The sequence below is a fragment of the Pongo pygmaeus genome, chromosome 7, assembly GCF_028885625.2.
Source record: "Pongo pygmaeus isolate AG05252 chromosome 7, NHGRI_mPonPyg2-v2.0_pri, whole genome shotgun sequence".
NCBI lineage: Eukaryota > Metazoa > Chordata > Mammalia > Primates > Hominidae > Pongo > Pongo pygmaeus.
Genome location: NC_072380.2, coordinates 58,634,857 through 58,647,820, shown reverse-complemented (window position 1 = coordinate 58,647,820; position 12,964 = coordinate 58,634,857). Strand labels below are relative to the sequence as shown.

At 42.3% G+C, this 12,964-nt stretch overlaps 1 protein-coding gene across 1 annotated transcript in view; it reads left to right on the top strand.

Annotated features, from left to right (window-relative positions):
* Positions 1–12,325, top strand: part of LOC129042073 (POTE ankyrin domain family member A) — a 118,466-nt gene extending 106,141 nt beyond the window's left edge. Inside the window, 5 exon segments of the mRNA XM_063668483.1 lie at positions 124–410; positions 6,809–6,869; positions 7,186–7,239; positions 7,732–7,829; positions 9,814–12,325. The gene's annotated coding sequence lies outside the window, so the exon portion shown is untranslated.
* The last annotated feature ends 639 nt before the right edge of the window (positions 12,326–12,964 follow it).

The following is a 12,964-nucleotide window of genomic DNA, read 5'->3' as shown; positions in this document are numbered from 1 at the left end:
TATTTTTTTTTCACTGTTCTCTTGCAGACCAACCTTTATGTACTGTTAGTGTTATACACTATTTTAGTCTAATTGGTGGATTAAAACAACTCCAATTTATTACCTTCCTTTTCTGAAATTTAGAAGTCTGAAATGGGTCTCACTTGGCTAAAATCAAGGTTTCGGCAGGATGGCATTTCTTCTGGACACTCGGGAGAATCTGTTTCTCTACCTTTTTGAACTCCTAGAGGCCACCTGTATTCCTTGGCTCTTGACCTCACTCTTCAGTCTTCAAAAGAAGCAACATCAAGTAGTCTTCCTCATGCTGCCATCTCTGTTTCTCCATCTTCTGTCTTCCTCTTCCACCTTGAAGAGGTTGGTGATTGCACTGGACTCATCTTGATAATCTAGGATTCTGTTTCTATTTTAAGGTGAGCTGATTAAAAATTTTAATTCTGTCTGCAACCTTAGTTGCCCTAAGCCATGTAACATAATATATTTACAGGTACCAGGAGTAAGCATGTGGACCTCTTTGGGGGACCATTATTCTGCCTATCACAAATACCCTTGTTGTCTTCATTTTTCCATTTTACTACTTTCATTTTAGGTTTATTCAAAGCTTTATGCATCCAATAAATATTTGAGTGCTTTTATAGAAATACAAACAGGACATGGTCCCTGAACTTGAGGAGCTGATAATTTAGTAATGTCTTTCTTATAAAATGTTATAATTTATAACATTCAATTTTATGCAGTCACCCAAGACTGTAGATAATTGTTCTAGATATTCTATTTTATTCTGTTCTCAATATTCCAGATGTGTATTTTGTGTGTTTTCATTTTATAGATTGGTAAACTAGAAGTTTATTGAGGTAAAGACACTCTCACCTTGATGCACAATTAGAAAGATATGGAGGTGGTATGCAAATTTCAGTGTTCTTACTTGTCCAGTGTTCTTTCCTCTATAATAGTGGATATATTCTAAGAAGTGCTTACTTTGTGTATAATGAATCAAAAATCTTGTATTTATTTTCCAAGAATTCAAAGATATGTAAAACAAAATAGGAGTGAGGCTTACCCTGTTTTCACAGAAATTCAAATGAAACTAGAAAACTGAGGACAATGAATGAGAGAAGCCTTGTTTTATCCATGAGGTTTAGTGACGGTCATCTCCAACAGTCTAAAAGAATAAGGTTAGATATTTATTGAAGTATTATTTGAAGGGAATGCAAAGTATAGTGAATGCTGTGGCTTTTCCTCTCTTCACCTCTTGGTGCCTTCTCACCCTTACCCAGAATACAAATGGGGGTAAGCTACCTTCTCCTCCCTGCAAAATAAAGCAGTCATAGAGACTATGAAGATCTTCAAGTGAAAAGCCTGTTACCTCACTCCGTACCTGAATGCTGGCCAAGATGTAGAAACTTGGCGAGTCAGCCCCATGCTGCTAGAGCTGAGAGAGAGAAGATTCTTGAAGGAATATGCCATATGTTAACCAGAGCAGATAATTGCATGAGTATTACCTTAAGAATTCTGACAACGGAGCTTTGGTGGGACGTATCCACTAGCAAGGCAAGGAGTAAGGGGCACAGAATTTACATTATGTGGAAGGTAATGAGGGGATCACATGGATCAAGTAGATATTTCGGGGAAGACCTAGGCTTGAGTGAACTGGACAGGTTCCTCTCCACAGGGCAAAGAAACCTCATCAAAAGGAGGCTATGTGGACTGAGCCGCAGAAGGAGTCTATAAGAAGTCAGCCAGACAGTGGCGATGTCAGCAAGATGGTAGAATAGAAGGTTCTTACCCTGGTTTTCTCACTAAAACACCAATTTAACAATATCTATGAATAAGAGCACCTTTGTAGGAGTTCCAGAACCCAGGGGTTGAGCACCCCAGTAGTGCACAAAAGCCCAGGAAAACTACATTAAAAAGCACAATTAAAAAATTTCCGTTTTATCCATATCTCCAGTGCCAAGGAAGATGTCCTCACTCTGATTTCTCCAGTGGGTTAAAGAGAGACCAAGGTGGGTGTTCAACTTCCCCAGCACTTGGGGCCCTTCCCAAGAGGCCCACTTCTGTCTCACCTCAAACAGAACACCAAGGAAATGAGCATGGCTAGGCCACCTGGGGACAGCTAGGAACAAAGAAAGATGGTGGCATCTTTCAGTGGCTAGGGTGCATGGATCTTGGCAGTAGTCCACAGCCACAGTCATTGGCCTGGTCTGACTGAAGCCCCTCTCTCTGGCCTCACCTGTTCATGAGCCAAGCCAGCTGGGCCCACACTACTGCAAAGCAGAAGCAGTAAGCTTCTTCTGACCACAGACTCTGGAGACACTGACAGAAGGCCTATCCATTCACAGATGCAACCATCTGGCTTGCCAGCATCTCAGGAGAGGCTGACTGGTGAAGGGATTTCCCCTGGAAAAGCCAGCTTGTAAAGACTAGAAGAGGTGGCTCCTCCTTCAAATGAACCACCATTGTAAGAATACAAAGATTACAAACTACAAAAGAAAACTATCAGAGCTCCAAAAACTGACCCTAAATAAGCAGACATCTATAAACTACTTGAAATAGAACTGAAAACAATCATCTTAAAGAAGTTCAGTGAACTACTAGAGAAGAGATAGATAAGCTCAGTAAGCTACTAGAGAACAGATAGATAAGCTCAGTATACTACTAGAGAATAGATAAATAAGGAAACTATATGAATAAGAAAAGTCCACAAGAGGAGGCAGAGCAAGATGGTGAAATGAAATGCTCCACTGACTGTCCTTCTGCAAGGACACCAATTTTAAAACTACATGAAAAAAAGCCATAACCAAAAATCAGGTGAGCACTCATAGTACCTGGTTTTAACTTTATATCACTGAAAGAGGCACTGAAGAGACAGATAAAAAACAGTCCTGAGTTATTGACATCACTCTTCTCCTGCCCCCAGCAGCAGCATCATGGTATGGAGATTATCTCTGGGCACTAGGGGAGGGAGAACACAGCAATTGTTAGGCATTGAACTCAGTGCTTTTCTGTTAGAATAGAAAGGAAAACCAGACCAAACTCAGCTGATGCCTGCCTACAGTGGGAGCATTTAAACCAGCCCTAGCCAGAGGGGAATTGCTGATCTCAGTGGTCAGAACTTGTGTTCTCACGAATCTCACTACTGAGGGCTACAACACTGTCTCCCAGTAAACTTGAAAGGCAGTTTAGACCATAAGGACTACAATGCCTAGGCAAGTCCTAGTGCTGAACTAAGCCCAGAGACAGTGGACTACAGTGGACTGGTTGGGGGCGGGGTGGGGAAACATGATCTACTTAGACACCAGCTGGGGCTGCCAAGGGAGTACTGGCATCACTCTGATACAGGAACTAAAAAAATATTATTTAGGCAGATAGGGTAAAAGTCCTCAGTAAGGTTTTCCTTTCAATAAAAAGCAGCCCCCAAATCATTTTTTTTTCCTAACAAAAAGCAGCCTGAAAAATCAAGCTGCAAGCATAGACAACTTGCATAGATAAATGCTGGCAGCTGTGCCAATAGAAAAGGGATACCTGCAAGCCGGGTATAGTCAACATGGAAGTTCCCTTTTTCTGGTTTTTTGTTTTTTGTTTTTTGGTTTTTTTTTGTCACCATGTGTGCAGTGCAAAGCAGGCAACATGGTGCTAGCCTGTTAGAGACTGAATTTGCATAATAAAAGATCAGGGTGGGATGGCCAGCCTCTTTGTGCACTATGTAAATGGCACACCTGGTTTAACCAATCCTCTGTGCCCTATGTAAATCAGACACCACTTCCTCAAGCTCATCTGTAAACCAACTACATCTCACTGTGAACCTGAAAACCTCTTTGCACAAGAAAGCTCTCTTCTTTCTTTTTCCTATTAAACTTCTGCTATTAAACCCACTCCTTGTGTGTGTGTCTGTGTCTTTGATTTCCTTAGTGTGAGGCAGTGAACCTTGGGTACTACCCCAGACAAATGACACAGCTTCACTGTGGGAGCTTGTCTGGGATTATCAAAAGGGTGAGTATAGGTAGGAGTGGACCTCAACTCTGTCCTTTCATTTCAGAGCTCTCCGCCTCCATTTTATTTATTATTTTTATTTATTTATTTATTTATTTTTGAGACAGAATCTCGCTATATCACTCAGGTTGGAGTGCAGTGTCATGATCTTGGTTCACTGCAACCTCCGTTTCCCAGGTTCAAGTTATTCTCGTTGCTCAGCCTCCTATGTAGCTAGAATTACAGGCATGTGCCACCACACCCAGCTAATTTTTGTATTCTTTAGTAGAGATGAGGTTTTGCCATATTGGTCAGGCTGGCCTCAAACTCCTGGCCTTAAGTGAGCTGCCCACCTCGGCCTCCCAAAGTGCTGGAATTATGTGTGAGCCGCCACACCTGGCCCTTGGCCTCCATTTTAAAATCAAATCAGACCATATATTTGTGTCTGATGGCCATCTAGATGCCTCCAGGGTGAGCTGTGGTTCTCAAGTCTCATGACAGGCTTTTTGGAGAGAACATGGCGAATCCCCCAGTGCGCTCAGATTGCTGGGCATTTTGTCTATGTTTCAAACCGGTTTCCCTTCATGGAAGACTTAGCCATCCTCTTGGGGCTGGAAGAGGTCCTGGAGCAACTGAGGATTTCTGGCTAGGGCTACACCCTGGTGTTATTCAAAGGCTTCTGGACTGACCCCAGCCTCCAACTGCCCAATCGGATTGGCAACAGTATCTCCAGCTTTTTTAATTGCAAATGTTCTCCTTTCCTATCCATGACCATCATGTCTCCTATCCTCTCTCTGTCTGTGCAATGCCGTGGGAATTTTTACAGTTCAGGGAAATAGTCCTGTTATGAAAGATCAGAAAATGCCATAGTAACTGGGAGTGTAGCTCAAGGGAATGCCGTTTTTGTAATTTTCTAGGAGCAGAAGGTCTCCCCAGGTGAGTGTTTCTAGCCTTCCTCTGGCAAGCACATGGTATTTCTAGGTCAACAGCATCATGTAGTGGAATAGAAGTTCATTCCATGAGGCACATTGTTGGTCCTTTGCTGAGACACTCTAGCTTCCCAATTCTTCTCCCTTTTTGCACCCCTCTACTAAGTCCAGGCTTTATGCCTCTTCTGTGAATAGGAAAAACTGTGCCATCAACGATCAGTAGGAAAATGTCCTCTGAAACCAAATTTTAGTCTCAACACTGTCCATCAGCAGGAAAACCATAATTTAATCATGATTTTCTTGTAAGGCATCTACCCTGCTTGTAGTTAAAATGGTACTTAAATAGTAAGGGGATTATAAGTCCAGAAGCTAACCAGAACCATTCTCTAAGGGTAAATGCTTTAGCACAGGCCATAATTGCAGGATATAGAGTTCAATCTAGTACACCCCCTCCATTAAAGGGGCCTTGGCCAAATGCAACTATTACATAGTCTTTCCTGAGATCCGTCTTTCAGGGAGCCATGCAGATTATACAAATCTAGGAAGTGAAAGGGGAATCACAAACAGAACTAGGGCTGCATGGATACACATGACTAAACTCATCACTTAGTTCCTCTGGTTCCATGGCTTGGGGGTCATGCTGGCAACCCTGGGTTTCATGTTTAACAAGGTGCCAGGACCCCAGGAACCAAGGAGAGAAAACGCCCCCAGTGTCTTCCCCTCCACCTTGGACCATCCCAAGGAAAAGATCCTTTTTTCTCACTTCTCTTTCTAGATCGGTATCAGACTGTTTTCGGCCTGCACTCCTCTCAAGTGTATTCTGAGGGATTGGGACTCCTTTAACCATGAAACTTTGAAGAAAAAAGGAGCTCATTTTTCTTTGCACAAGGGGATGACATTCTTACTAGACCTTTGCAAGCATTGCAAAATCAGCCCAGCTCTTTCAGCAGTCACATCAGGCAGGTCTATAGAGAATGATTCCCCAGTATTAAAGAAGTAAATTATAGAGAAACCATCTGAGGATCCCCCTTATTTGGGACCCCTTTAAGTTCCCTTCTCATTATAGGACCTTAAGCAAATAAAGGGACTTAGGCCAATTTTCTGACAACTCCGATAGGAAGCTTTCCAAAATTTAACTCAGATGTTTAACCTCACATGGAGGGAGGTTATGCTGCTCCTAAGCCAAACCCTCACTGCTGCTGAAAAACAGGCAGCTTTGTAGGCAGTAGAAAATTTTGGAGATGAGCAATATATCTCCTATAGTAGGTCAAAAAGGAAAAAAGGAGATAGGGAAGGTGATATGTTTTGGCTCTGTCTCCACCCAAATCTCATCTTGAATTGTACTCCCATAATTTTTATGTGTTGTGGGAGGGACGCTGTGGAACATAATTTGGATCATGGGGGTGGTTTGCTGCAGGGGCAGGGTGCTCATGGAGAACCTCTGCTAGGGCAATAACAGAAGGAAAATGTGGGGTCAGAGACCCCATATAGAGTCCCTCCTGTGGCACCACCTAGTGGAGCTGTGAGGAGAAGGCCACAGTCTTCCAGACCCCAGAATGGTAAATCCACTGACAGCTTGCACTGTTCACCTGGAAAAGTCACAGACACTCAATGCCAGCCCGTGGAAGCAGCTGGGAGGGAGGCTGTACTTTGCAAAGCCACAGGGGCAGAGCTGCCCAAGACCATGGGAACCCATCTCTTGCATCAGCGTGACCTGAAAGTGAGACCTGGAGTCAAAGGAGATTATTTGGGGGCTTTAAAATTTTACTGCCCTGCTAAATTTCAGATTTGCATAGGCCCTGTAACCCCTTTGTTTTGGCCAATTTCTCCCATGTGGAATGGCTGTATTTACCCAATACCTATACTTCCATTGTATCCAAGAGGTAACTAGCTTGCTTTTGATTTTACAGGCTCATAGGCAGAAGGGACTTGCCTTGTCTCAGATAAGACTTTGGACTGTGGACTTTTGAGGTAATGCTTAAATGAGTTAAGACTTCGGGGGACAGTTGGGAAGGTGTGATTGGTTTTGAAATGTGAGGACATGAGATTTAGAGGGACCAGGGACAGAATATAGTTTGGCTCTGTGTCTCCACCCAAATCTCATGTTGAATTGTACTCCCATAATTCCCATAAAGTTGTGGGAGGGACCCAGTGGGAGATAATTTGAATCAATGGAGTGGTTTCCCCCATACTGTTCTAGCAGTAGTGAATAAGTCTCACGAAATCTGGTGATTTTATCATGAGTTTCTCTTTTGCATCTTCCTCATTTCTTTTGCCACCATGTAAGAAGTGCCTTTTGCTTCCTGCCATGATTCTGAGGCCTTTCCAGCAATGTGGAACTGTAAGTCCAATTAAGCCTCTTTTTCTTCCCAGTCTTGGATATGTCTTTATCAGCAGTGTGACAACAGACTAATACAGAACACAAAGAAATAATGGAAACACCATTCCCAACAGGAAGGGAAACAGTTCCTGTTGACAATCCTGACTGGAACTCCGATAACTCCACAAATGAATGGAAAGAGAAACTCTTTTTAATGTGCATATTAGAGGGCTTACAAAGAACTAGGACCAAACCTCTTAATTACTTTAAGCTGTCCATGATAGACCAAAAACCAGATGAGAATCACACAGCCTTTATGGAAAGGCTGAGAGAGCCACTAATAAAACACACCTCCTTATCCCTTGATTCAGTAGAGGGACAGCTCATCCTAAAGGACAAGTTTATTACATAGGCAGATCCTGATATTAGAAGGAAGCTGCATAAGGAGGCTATAGGAGCAGATAGCACCTTGAAAAACCTCCTGAAGGTGGTCACTTCAGTCTTTTATAATAGGGATCAGGAGGAGGTCGAGCAGAAAGAGAGGAAGCACAAGAAAACGACAGAGGCTCTAGTAGCCGCTTTGCAGGCTTGCAAAGTTCAGGATCCCCAAGGTACGTCTGCTAGTGGCTATCGATGTGGAAAGTCAGGGCACTTTAAGAAGGAGTACCCAGGCAGCAAAGAAAAGCCACCTCAACCCTGTCCAGCCTGTGGCAAAGACCACTAGAGATCAGACTGCCCCCGGAGATGGAGGTCACCGGGTTCAGAACCAATCTCACACATGGTCCAACAGGATTGATGGGTTCTGGGGCTCAAACCCCTGGCTGTAGTGGATCAAACTGCCATTAGGAGCCCCAGGTGATTCTGGAAATTGGAGGAAGAAAGGTAGACCTCCTTCTTTTTTTTTTTTTTTTTTTACAGAGTCTTGCTGTGTCACCCAGGCTGGAGTGCAGTGGCGCGATCTTGGCTCACTGCAAGCTCTGCCTCCTGGATTCACACCATTCTCCTGCCTCAGCCGCCAGAGTAGGTGGGACTACAGGTGCCCACCACCACGTCCAGCTAATTTTTTTTGTATTTTTAGTAGAGACAGGGTTTCACTGTGTTAGCCAGGATGGTCTCGATCTCCTGACCTCGTGATCCGCCCACCTTGGCCACCCAAAGTGCTGGGATTACAGGTGTGAGCTGCTGCATCCAGCCAGGTAGACCTCCTTCTAAACAATGGAGTCAGCCTCTCTCTCCTGTCTCTAATCCAGGCCTCCCCTCTTGTAGCACCACCATGTGGGACATCTCAGGAAAAACTAATATTTTTCTCAACCCCTTAGTTGCAGTTGGGGGGACCTATTATTTACATATGCCTCCAAGCCATTGCCACAGTGGCCCTACTGGTCCTAAAAGCCACCAAATTAACCTGGGAAATGACTTAACTGTTTATACCCCATATGATGTGGCAGGATTACTGTCTTCTAGTGGGGAACCTTTGGCAAACAGACAGTTGGCTCCTTAAATATTAGGCTCTGCTGTTAGAGGATTCCACAATCCAGTTAAAAACTTGTTCTCATCTAAACCCAGCCACTTTCCTTGGGGAAACTGAACATGACTCTGAACAAGTTATAATACAGACCTATGCAGCCAGGGAAGATGTCAGGGAAACTTCCCTAGAAAATCCAGATTGGACCCTCTTCAAAGATGGGAGCTACTTTGTAGAGCAAGGGATCCATAAAGCATGATATGCAGTAGTCACTCTAAGTGACATCATTGAAAGTCTCTCTCCAGGCACAAGCGCTCAATTAGCTGCACTGATAGCTCTTACAAGAGCACTTGAATTAAGCAATTGAAAGGTAGCTAGCATTTACACTAATTTGAAGTATGCTTTCTTAGTTCTCCATGCTCATGCTGTCATTTGGAAAGAAAGACATTTTTTCTTACAGCTAATGCATCTCCCAAAATTAACTGATTATTATCCTCAAGTTTTCCTTCCATGAGAAATAGCAGGAATGCATTGAAAGGGACATCAAAGACAACCGATAAAGCAGACGAAGAAAATAGGTTTGCTGATCAGGCAGCTAAGTCAGTGGCAAGGAAGCCTCAGTGCATCAACATACTTCAAGCCCCTCTAATTTGGAAAGGCTCCATAAGAGAAATTAAACCTCAGTACTCCCCTGCAGAAATAGAATGCATCACTTTTTGAGGGTATACTTTCCAGCCCTCAGGACAGCTACAGACAGAGGATGGCAAACTCCACTTGCCAGCCTCCAGCCAATGAAAAGTTTTTAAATCCACCAGGCATTTCATTTAGGAAAGGGTAAAACTTATCAGTGTGCCCAAAAATTTTCAAGAGAGAATTTATTAAGAACAGTCAAACAGGTTGTTAATGCTTGTGAAGGCAGCAGTTTCTCCTCAAACCCAAAGGATGGGAAGCTTTCCAGGGGAGGTCTGGCAGATAGACTTCACCCACATGCCAAAGGTGAAGGGCATTCAATGCCACCTGGCATGGATAGATACTTTCACTAACTGCATAGAAACCTTTCCATCCGATACAGAAAAGGCCTCTGAGGTAATAAAGCTGTTTTTCTGTTTTTTTTTTTTTTTTTTTTTTAGGACGTAGTTTCACTCTTGTTGCCCAGGCTGGAGTGCAATGGTGTGATCTCGGTTCACCGCAACTTCTGCCTCCCAGGTTCAAGCGATTCTTCTTCAGCCTCCTGAGTAGCTGGGATTACAGGCATGTGCCACCATGCCTGGCTAATTTTGTATTTTTAGTAGAGATGGGGTTTCTCCATGTTGGTCAAGCTGGCCTTTAACTCCCAGCTCCAAACTCCGGAGATTTGGAATTGGTGAAGGCTCTCCCTTCTCTCTCTTTGTCCCTGAGCCCAAGCTGGGAAGGGCCCCACACTGTTCTTCTTTCAGCCCCCTCAGTGGTAAAAGTTACAGGTATCAACTCCTGGAGTCAAAGCCTGGAAAGCTGTGGGAGCAACCCCTGACAGCCCAGAGGAACATCCTGAATATCAATATGAAGAAATAAGATATCTGAAGCTACAAATCATAAAAGATAAGTGAGAGCTACTCATCTTACTCAGTCCCACCTTTACCTCAGCAAATACTTTGTCATTTCTATTTTTCTCTTTAGATTTGCCACCAGATATTAGAACTTCTTTTTAATGCATTTTTGCAGAAAGATTTTAGTTATCCTTGGGATTACATTTATAACTTCATAGACCCCCAAAGAGAAATTCTATGTCTTGGCAAGTAAAACTTTTTGATGGAAATTATCTACTACACCACCCTTGCAGAATTATATACTCACTCTACTATTTGCAGAAGGATTATATATTGTTGCACCCCCAGAGTGGAATATTGGATAAAGAGCCTCAACTACTATAATATTTTGTGGAATTATTATCCTTAGAGCAGGGATAATAGTTACTGACAGGAAGTAAACATGAAAATTTTACTATCACTAAGTTTGCTAGGACTTCTTATTGGGTTTGGTAATATGTCACACCCTAGCTATTCAATTAAGGTCATAAAGGAAGGATATTTTGGCTGGGTGCAGTGGCTCACGCCTGTAATTTCAGCACTTTGGGAGGCCAAGGTGGCTGGATCACGAGGTCAGGAGTTCAAGACCAGCCTGGCCAAGATGGTCCTGAGATAGCTGGGATTACAGGCATGTGCCACCGTGCCCGGCTAATTTTGTATTTTTAGTAGAGACAGGGTTTCTCCATGTTGGTCAAACTGGCCTCAAACTCCTGACCTCAGGTGATCCATTCACCTTGGCCTTCCAAAGTGCCGGGCAAGATGGTGAAACCCTGTCTCTTTATGAAAAATACAAAAATTTTTCATAAATTTCTGGGTGTGGTGGTCGGCACCTGTAATCCCAGCTACTCGAGAGGCTGAGGCAGAGAATTGCTTGAACCTGAGAGACTGAGTTTGCAGTTACCCGAGATTGCACCACTGCACCCCAGCCTGGGTGATAGAGCGAGACTCCATCTCAAAAAAAAAAAAAAAGATTTTATATAAGAAAGGATCTTGGATGGTAAATTCTTGTCCTAAAAGGAAATAACTGGTTGTTTAAAAAAGGGGTGTTTAGGACTAGTCAGAAAGTTTAAGCATGTCATAAATGGTCTGTGGAAATTGTGAAAGGATCGATAATTGCTGGAAAAATTTAGCCAAGGTTAACACTAAAGTTACTTTAGCCACCCAAATTTAATGCCATTTATCCTAAAAAGAACGTTACTCTTTTTTTTTTTGAGATGGAGTCTCACTCTGTTGCTCAGGCTAGAGTGCAATGGCTCAATCTTGGCTCACTCCCCGATTCAAGCAATTCTCCTGCCTCAGCCTCCTGAGTAGCTGAGATTACAGGCACCCACCATCATGCTTGGCTAATTTTTGTATTTTTGTAGAAACGGGGTTTCACCATGTTGGCCAGGCTGGTCTTGAACTCCTGACCTCAGGTGGTCTGCCTGCCTTGGCCTCCCAAAGTGCTGGGATTGCAGGCATGACCCACTGTGTCTGGCTAAAGAATGTTATTTTTATCTTAATGTTTCTGGTAAAGTACAGCAACATTTGGTGGAGGCAAACAAGTATTACAATCCATTAGAATAGCGAACAGGTATCAAACTCTACTGTCATGGTTATGGCCTATAGTACCCCCACTAATAATGGTAATCTTAATACTTATATTCAAACCCTATATTCTAAACCTTTTTGTAAAATTTATCTCTTTTCATCTAGAAGCAAACTCCAAATGGTGCTGCAGACAGAACCACCTACGGACACGCCTTTCTTCTGAGGACCTGTAGATCGACCCCAGGAGGAGCCCTAAGTGCTGTTCCCAACACGACACTTCTTTTCAGCAGGAAGTAGCCAGAAAGAGTCATTGTTTAACACCCCCTAATGGCAGTTAGGGATACCACTCTTGAGGAATGTGTCACTAGTAGACACAGTTATAAAGACTTGCTAAAGGAATTTTTTAATAGACAATCCCCATTTGAGTTTTATATGTCATACTTGATACTTGAAACAAAAATTATAACAGCACTTGATATTCAAAGCAATTATATTTAAAACTGTAAAAAATAAAAGGACTTAAATGGGAGTAATATTTCCATACTTCAAAGTCATAAAACGTTTGTGTCAGTAGAATGAGATATATTGTAATATCCACAGCAACTACTAGAAAAACTACATACTTAAAGTGTGTATCTCTCTAAGACACCATAAGTAAATCAAGATGAAATTTTTTTTTAAATGTTTAATCTACAGGAAGGCAAAAAAACATCAACAAAGAAACAGGAACAAAACCAGAGGAAGCAAACAGAAAATAATAAAATAGTATACTTAAGCTCTAAGGTATCAAGAATTGCCTTAAGTGTAAATAATATACATACACTGATCAAAAAACAGAGATTGACAGTGTGTTAAGTATGAGTAGTGGGGAGAAACAAAGATTATTTTAGAAAATGAACTAAAAATTAGAAATGAACTAAAATTAGATGAACTAAAATTAAATGAACTAAAATTAGATTTTAAATGAACTAAAAATTAGAAATGAACTAAAAATTTAGAAAATTAACTAAATCCTGTCTACAAAAACTCACTTCAAATTCAATGACAGGTAGGTCGAAAGTAAAAGAGTGAAAAATGTATATTATGCAAACAATAATCAAAAGAAAGCAGGAGTGGGTGTATTCAAACTGGAAAAGGTGGCCAGGCACGGTGGCTTACGCCTATAATCCCAGCACTTTAGGAGGCC